Consider the following 8944-nt stretch of genomic DNA (forward strand, 5'->3'; position numbering starts at 1 on the left):
GATTAAGAGTTGCAAGCAATCTCACTTGGGCTTCAGAAGAGCATCAAGTAAGTACACTGATATACTGCATGAGTGACAAAGCAGATGACATCATGGGTGGATTTGGACTGACAGATGCTCAGAAAAAGGAGTACAAGAAGTGCAGGACTAATTCAAAGAGTATTTTACAAGAAAGTAAAAAGTGATGTATGAGAAGGTAAAGTTCAATTCTAGGAAACAGGAGTGAGATGAAAGTGTAAATGACTTCATCACAGCATTGTATGCCCAGTCAGACAACTGTGCATATGGAAATCTGAGAGATGAGCTCACTAGAGACAGGATTGTTGTCGGGTTACTAGACACTAAATTGTCAGAGAGACATCAGTTGTACGCAAATCTCACACTAGAGCAAGCTATTACTATGGCCAGGCGGAGTGAGAATCTTCATCAGCAACAAGCAGAACTGAGGTACGAAAACAATGCTCAGGTAAGGCTAGAAGCTGTACAAAAGGAAGGGTACAAACAATTGCTGCCAGAAAGACTACAGAAAGAGGTGACAGTAGAGCTCAGCTCAAACAAAACAGACAAGCAAAACCCAGAGCAGGTAAAATGTCCAACTGCAGGAGAAGCAGCAAGTCTGCATTCCATGTCAAAGAGCTCTGTCCAGCAAAAGAAGTGAAATGCCACCAATACAATAGAGTTAGCCATTATAAAAATCAGTGTCACTCAAAACAGTTCTTCAGAAGGTCAAAGAAAACTATGATTCAGGAAAGAGAGAACTCTCCTTGGGGCTCTAGATCCAAATAGACAAGGCTGGTGTATTATGGTTCAGTTGCAAAATGAGGCAGTGACGTTCAAAATGGACGCTGGGGCAGATGTCACAGCCGTCCTCAGATGTTCTGTTCACAAAACTGGCGAAGAAAACGGGCATTACGCTAACAAAGAAAGCGCTCTTGGGGCCAGAGAAACATAAGCTCAGTGTGAAAGGGATGTTTACTACTTCCATCCATAAAAATGAGGAACAGTTAAAAGAGGGCGTCTATTTTGTTCAGAATCTCTTCTCACCAATACCGGGACGACATGCCATCAAGAAGCTGAACCTCATTGCAATGTTTGGGTGTTTTTGATTGGGTTGTTTATCTGTGCTACCATAGAGATGCACTCCACAGCCCAATAGCTTAGGCCAAGTGACTAAAGAGGCAGAATAATCCTCTCACTTTGCTAGTATTCAGGTAGTCTACCCTGACCTCTGTTAGATATAGTGTTTTTAAAAAGAGTTCAAATGTTGAAAATATTTCACAAAATGAGACTGTTCTTTAAAAAAAAAGAATTGGTGAATAAAAGGAGGAAAACAGAGAAAGACTGTTATAGTGTTGGTAATTCTTTTTTATGTTTATGTAAGGAGCATAGTTACTCAATTTCAGTGACTATAATTTCAATGCGGTTCTATGAACAAGAAGTACTGTACATACCTAGTTTTTCTTTGCTTCAAGAAGGGGAGATGTAGTGTTATTCCTATCTAAGTTAGCCACTCCCACATGGGAGGAGTTCACATACTGTACAAGCTGGGTTATCTAGAAAGTTCAGTTGAATACCCTGCATGCTGGCATCCTGGTGTGCTCTGCACTCTCCCTCAATGTCGAACACAACATTATCCTTAAGCGAATCCTGCACAAGGACACCCAAGCCCCTTTGCACCTCTGAGTTTTGAATTTTCTCCCTATTTAGGAATAGTCTACACCTTTATTCCTTCTACCAATGTGCATGACCATACACTTTCCTACACCATATTCAATCTGCCACCTCTTTGCTTATTCTCCCAATCTGTCCAAATCCTTCTGCAGACTCCCTGCTTCATCAACACTACCTGCCCCACCGCCCACATCTTTGTATCATCTACACACCTGGCCACAAAACCATGAATTCTGTCATCCAAATAATTGACATGCTGTATAACATGAAATGAAGTGGTCATAACACTGACCCCAGTGGAACACCACTAGTCACTGGCAGCCAACCAGAAAAGGCCCCTTTCAGCCAATCTTCTATCCATGCAAGTATCTTTTCGTGGGCTCTTATCTTGTTAAATAGCCACATGTGTGGCACCTTGCCAAAATGTCTTCTGAAAATCCAAGTAAACAACTTCCTGACTCTCCTTTGTCTATCTTGCCTGTTATTTCTTCAAAGGATTCCAACAGATTTGTCAGGCAAGATTTCCCCTTAAGGAAACCACGCTGACTTCAGCCTGTTTTATGATGTGTCTCCAAGTACCATAAGACCTCATTCTTAATAATGGATTCCAACATTTCCCAACACTGAAGTCAGGCTAACTGGCCTATAATTTCCTTTCTTTCGCCTTCCAGTGGTGTAGTCCATCTGGTCCAGGTATCTTACCTACCTTCAGACCTTTCAGCTTCCCAAGCACCTTCTTCCCAGTAATAGCAACTACACTCACTTCTGCCTCAACTCTCTCAAACATCCAGCACACTACTAGTGACTTCCACAGTGAAGACTGGTGCAAAATAGTTATTGTTCACACTATTTCTTTGTCCATTCCTACCTCTTCAGCATCATTTTCCAGTGGTCTAATATACACAAACAAGAGAAAATCTACAGATGTTGGAAATCCGAGCAACACACAGAAAGTGCTAGAGGACCTAGGAAAAGAGTACAGTTGACGTTTCGGGCCAAAATGTTGACTGTACTCTTTTCCTAGATGCTGCCTGATCTGCTGAGTTCCTCCAGTGTTCTGTGTGTGTTGTCTAATATATACTCTTGCCTCTTGTGTACTTTTTATATATCTGAAAAAAACATTTGGTATCCCCTTTGATATTTTTGACTAGCTTACCTTCATATTTCATCTTTTCTCTCCTCATGGCTTTCTTAGTTGTCTTCTGTTGGTTTTTAAAAGCTTCCCAATCCTCTAACTTCCCACTAATTTTTGCTCTATTATATTCCTTCTCTTTGGCTTTTATGTTGGCTTTGACTTCTCTTGTTAGCCACGGTGGTGTCACCTTTCCTTTAAAATACTTCTTCTTTGGGATGTATCTATCCTGCGCCTTCCAAATTTCCCCCTGAAGCTCCAACCATTGCTGCTCTGCCGTCATCCCTGCTAGTGTCCCCTTCCAATCAACTTTGGCCAGCTCCTCTCTCGTGCCACTGTAATTCTCTTTACTCCACGTAATTCTGATACATTTGACTTTAGCTTCTCCCTCTCAAACTGCAAGGTGAATTCTATCATGTTATGACCACTGCCTCCCAAGGGTTTCTTTGCCTTAAGCTCTTGAATCATATGGGGCTCATTACACAACACCCAATCCAGAATAGCCTTTTCCCTAGTGGGCTCAACCACAAGCTGTTCTAAAAAAACCATCTCATAGGCATTCTACAAATTCCTCTCTTGGGATCTATCATCAACCTGATTTTCCCAATCTACCTGTATATTGAAATCCCCCATAACTATCATAACGTTGCCCTTTTTACATGTCTTTTCTATCTCCCATTGTAATTTGTAGCCCACATCCTGCTTTGGAGGTCTGTATATACAGTAACTCCCATTAGGGTTTTTTACCCTTCCAGTTTCTTAACTCTACCCAAAATGATTCTACACCTTCTGATCCTATGTCACTTCTTTCTAAGGATTTGATTTCATTTTTTGCCAAAAGAGCCACTGCCCCCCCACCCCACCGCCTACCTACCTGTCCTTTTGATACAAGGTGTAACCTTGGATATTAAGCTCCCAACTTCGATCTTCTTTCAGCCATCTCTCAGTAATGCCCACAACGTCATACCTGCCAATCTGTAACTGTGCTACAAGATCATCTACCTTATTCTGTATATTGTGTGCATTTAAATATAACACCTTCAGTCCTGTATTCATCGCCCTTTTCAATTTTGTCCCCACGTTACACCTCAACCTATCCCCACTGACTGAAGTTTTGGACTACCAACTTTCTATCCTTCCTCACAGTCTCTCTACATGCTGCATCTACCTGTACACCAACAGCTCCATCCTCTGACCTATCACTCTGGTTCCCATCCCCCTACCAACCTATGTTAAACCCTCCCCAACAATTCTAGCAAACTTCCCCTCAATGATAGTGGTCCCCCTTGAGTTCAGGTTAACCCATCCTTTTTGTACATGTCATACCTTCCTCAGAAACAATCCCAGTGACCCAGAAATCTGAAACCCCGCCCCTACACCAACTCCTCAGCCATTCTTTCATCTGTACCATCATCCTATTCCTGCCCTGACGAGCACGTGGTTCTGAGAGTAATCCAGAGATCTCTACTGCTTTCCCTTGGCTCACTGCATAGGACCTCTTCTCCTTTCTACTTGTGTCATTGGTGCCAATGTGAACCATGACCTCTGGCTGCTCACCCTCCCTCTTGAGAATCTTCTGCAGTGGCTCTGAGCCATCCTGGATCCTAGCACCTGGGAGGCAACACATCATCCTGGCATCTCTGTTGTGCCACTTGATGATTCGGTTCGAACTGGATCTATCAGTACAATCATGTGTCGGCAGTGTGAACAGCAGTGGGCTGAGCAGTCAGCTCTGGCGACGGAGGGCAGTGCTCAGTGTGATGGAGTTAGAGATATTTTTGCCAACACAGACAGACTGTGGTCTTTCTGTCAAGCAGTCCAAGATCCAGTTACAGGGAGAGGTGTTGAGACACAATGGGGACAGTTTACCCACCAGCTTCTGAGCTGTCATTGTATTGAAAAGTGAGATAAAGTCAATAAACAGCATCCTGGTAAATGAGGCACCATTTTCTTATAGTCCATGAGCCAGTCGGGTTGGTCAGTACCATCTGAGGGGAATAATGCTCGTAGTGATTTTTGGCAAGGTATACATCTCCAGAGTTAGAAAATACGTGATAGCATTGCACCAGTGGTAGCTTTGTGTGTGCTATCATACATTTTATAACACTACCCTAAAGTAAGCATTTCTGAAAAGTGGCCAATATAAAGTACCACATATAAAATTCAACCTAGTGGTATTTTGTCATCAGTAATCCCTCAACATTGAAATTTGTCACAATGATAGCTGAGTTCAAGCACTTTTCATCAAATGTTGTTATAAAATTCTACATTGGAAACTATGTCATTGGTGGCACTCGCAGTACAGTGCCCAATTTCAGTAAAGTGAATCATTTCATTTTTAGAAAAATATTTGTCTGTTGTTTATTTTTGAAAAGTCAATAAAAAAAACCCTAGGACACATATAATCACACGGATTTGTAGAGAATTTATTCAGGAATTCAAATAAGTAGTCACTTTTTGTATATATTCCATATTGACATCAGTACAGCAGAAAATGTTACCCCAGCCCCCAAAAGCTTTTCACATGACTTGGGGCCTTTCAGAAATTTCACCTTATTACAAAAAAATACAGATTTGATCATACACCTGCTTCTGATGAAGATCTCCTATTTGGCCTTTTTGATGTACAGGTATTCTCACCAGCTTCATCAGTAATGCTTTCCTTGGCTTTCCTTTTCAAAGTCTCTAAGTCTCTCTTCATGGTGAAGAGACTTCGGCATCTTCGGTGATAGTAGATTCTTGAGACTTCTTTTTCTCCAAGTTCTTTAGCAATGTCTAAAATAGGGGCATAGTTTCTCACTTTGGCTGCTTCAAGTAAGGTTTTCCAGGATTCATAGTCGTCATAACTAAACAGTCATCATCTTCATTTGATGTTTTCCGGTGTATGATACACTCCTTCTTAACAGATTCTTTGTGCTTATGGCTCTCCATTCTGAAGCAAAATGATTCAACTACTCCGGATCTAAATCTACTCTACTCTTATCTCTCTTCTGTTGTGCAGGACTATCCCACCACCACAGTACCTGAAACAGAAAAAAATCACATTAACATTGCTGGTGAAAAAAGCACCTGCTGCAAAGGTGATATAAATGTATGTATAAATGGTGATATACAAGATGTAAATGTGAAACAGAACATGAAAACAGAAGTACATCTTAAGTACATCTTAGTCACTGTGTTGTCACTGTCAGTAACATTTGTAGAGATGCTAATTTTAACAACTTTTCTGAAAAACATATAGTCTGAGCTATATTCCCACCAATTTTCAAAGACAAAGTGTCAATAATAAGAGAGAACCATCAGTTTGAAGTAGAATGCTTTATTCTGTGCTATGTATAGTTTTGAGAAGTGTGTTTTGGCATGGGGTTATAAATCGAGTGGTAACACACAGAAAGCTACCAATGCTATCACATATTTTCTAGCACTAAGGGTGTATACCTTGCTAAAAATCACTACAAGAATTATTCCCCCCAGATGGTACCGGTGGCCCAAATTTGGGGTCCTGGCTCACGGACTATATTGAGCGATAAGCAAACTGAAAAGGGTCCAATGTAGCAGGAAGATGGGATGCGATGTGCTGCATAACCAGCCACTCAAAGCAAGACGTTATTGTTGAGGTCAGTGACACTGGCTGGAAGTCACTGAGGCAGCTTAATCTCACTCACCCTATTGGCCACCTGGTGATCTTGAGGCTTTAGCTCTTTGAGGCTTCCACGAAGAGAGACTTCACTCGGAGAAAGCAAAGGAAAGAAAAGCTTAGCTTGTTTCCCTTCTCTTCTTTAAATCTGCTCAGCTGGGACAGTAGAGATGCCAGACAGAATAGTGGAATGCTCCTCTTGCGGGATGTGGGAAGGCAAAGAGACCTCCAGTGTTCCTGACGACAACACATGCAAAGGTGCATCCAGCTGTAGCTTTTTTATGTATTTATTACATCCAAGGGAGTACAAATCTTTATGTTGCGTCTCTGTCACAATGTACAAGCAATAAGAAAGGGAAATATGGGAGGATATTACCCAAACACTAAAATCGTCACCACAATTGTCCTGTTTACATGCATGCACAGTCAGATAACAATCAGATCAACGTGTATTGATCAATCTGACGGCCTGGTGAAAGAAGCTATCCCGGAGCCTGTTGGTCCTGGCCTTAATGCTGTGGTACCATTTGCCAGACGGTAGCAGCTGAAACGGTTTGTGGTTGGGGTGGCTGGAATTGCTGATGATCCTCTGGGCCCTTTTAACGCACCTGCTGCTGTAAGTGTCCTGAATAGAGGAAAATTCACACTTTCAGATGTACTGCGGATGGGTGCAGGCAACAGGATGAGTTGCAACATAAAGGGGGGACAAAATCGCAAAGGGTGAATATAGGACTTAAGGTGTTGTATCTAAATGCATGCAGTATTCAGAATAAAGGAGATGAACTTGCAGAACAGTTACAGATTGGCAAGTATAACGTTGTGGGCATCTCTGAATCATGGTTGAAAGATTATAGCTGGGAGCTTAACGTTCAAGGATACACATTGTGTCAGAAGGACAGGCAGGAATGCAAAGGGGGCAGCATAGCTCTGTTGGTAAAAAATGAAATCAAATCATTAGAAAGAGGTGACATAGGGTCAGAAGATGTAGAATCATTGTGAATAGAGCTACGGAACTGCAAGGGTAAAAAGACTCTGATGGGAGTTGTATACAGACCCCCAAACAGTAATAAAGATGTGGCCAACAAATTACAATGGGAGATTGAAAATGCATGCCAAAAGGAGACAATGTTTCAATAGTCATGGGGACTCAATATGTAGGTAGATTGGGAAAATCAGGTCGGTGCTGGATCCTGGGGGCGGGGGGATTACTAGAGAGCCTAAGAGATGTGGCTGAGCCCACTAGGGGATCAACTATTCTGGATTGGGTGCTGTGCAATGAACCAGAATTGATTAGAGAGCTTAAGGTAAAAGAACCCCTTAGGGTAAATAATTATAATACGATCGAATTTGTCCTGCAATTTAAGAAGGAGAAGCTGAAGTCAGGTATATCAGTATTACAGTGGAGTAAAGGAAATTACAGAGACACGAGAGAGGAGTTGGCCAGAATTGATTGGAAAAGAACACAGTCAGGGATGACGGCAGAGCAGCAATAGCTGGAATTTTTGGAAGCAATTTGGAAGGCACAGGATATATACATCCTAAAGAGGAAGAGGTATTCTAAAGGAAAGTTGATACAACCATGGCTAACAAGAGAAGTCAAAGCCAACATAAAAGCCAAAAAAAAGGGCAAAAATTGGTGGGAAGTTAGAAGATTGGGAAGCTTTTAAAAACCAATAGAAGGCAATTAAAAATAGTCATTAAGAAGGTAAAGATGGAATATGAAAGTAAGTAAGCTAATAATATTAAAGAGGATACCAAAAGTTTCTTCAGATACATAAAGTGTAAAAGAGAGGTGAGAATGGATATCAGACTGCTGGAAAACTATGCTGGAGAGGTAGCTATGGGGGAATAACAAAATAGAACTGAATAAGTATCTTGCATCAGTCTTCACTGCGGAGGACATTAGCAGTATGGTGGTAGTTCCAGGTGTCAGGAGTCATGAAGTGTGTAAAGTTATCATAACTAGAGAGAAGGTTCTTGGGAAACTGAAAGGTCTGAAGGTAGATAAGTCACCTGGACCAGATGGACTACACCCCAAGTTCTGAAAGAGGTGGCTGAAGAGATTGTATAAGGTTAGGGAAAATCTTGCCTGACAAATCTGGGAATCCTTTGAAGAAATAACAAGCAGAATAGACAAAGGAGAATCTTTGTCAATGTACTTGGAATTTCAGAAGGCCTTTGACAAAGTGGCTGCTTAACATGATACGAGCCCATGGTATTACAGGAAAGATTCTCGCATGGATAAAGCAGTGGCTGACTGGCAGGAAGCCTTTTCTGACTGGCTGATGGTGATCAGTGGTGTTCCACAGGGGTCTGTGTTGGGGCCAACTCTTTTTACGTTATATGTCAATGATTTAGATGATAGAATTGATGGCTTTGTTGCAAAGTTTGCAGACAAAACAAAGATAGGTGGAAGGGCCAGTAGTCTTGAGGAAGCAGGGAGGCTACAGATTAGAAGAATGGGCAAATAAGTGGCAGATGGAATACAGTGTTGGGAAGTTTGT

This window comes from Mobula hypostoma, chromosome X1 (assembly GCF_963921235.1).
Source record: "Mobula hypostoma chromosome X1, sMobHyp1.1, whole genome shotgun sequence".
In the NCBI taxonomy this organism is placed as follows: Eukaryota; Metazoa; Chordata; class Chondrichthyes; order Myliobatiformes; family Myliobatidae; genus Mobula; species Mobula hypostoma.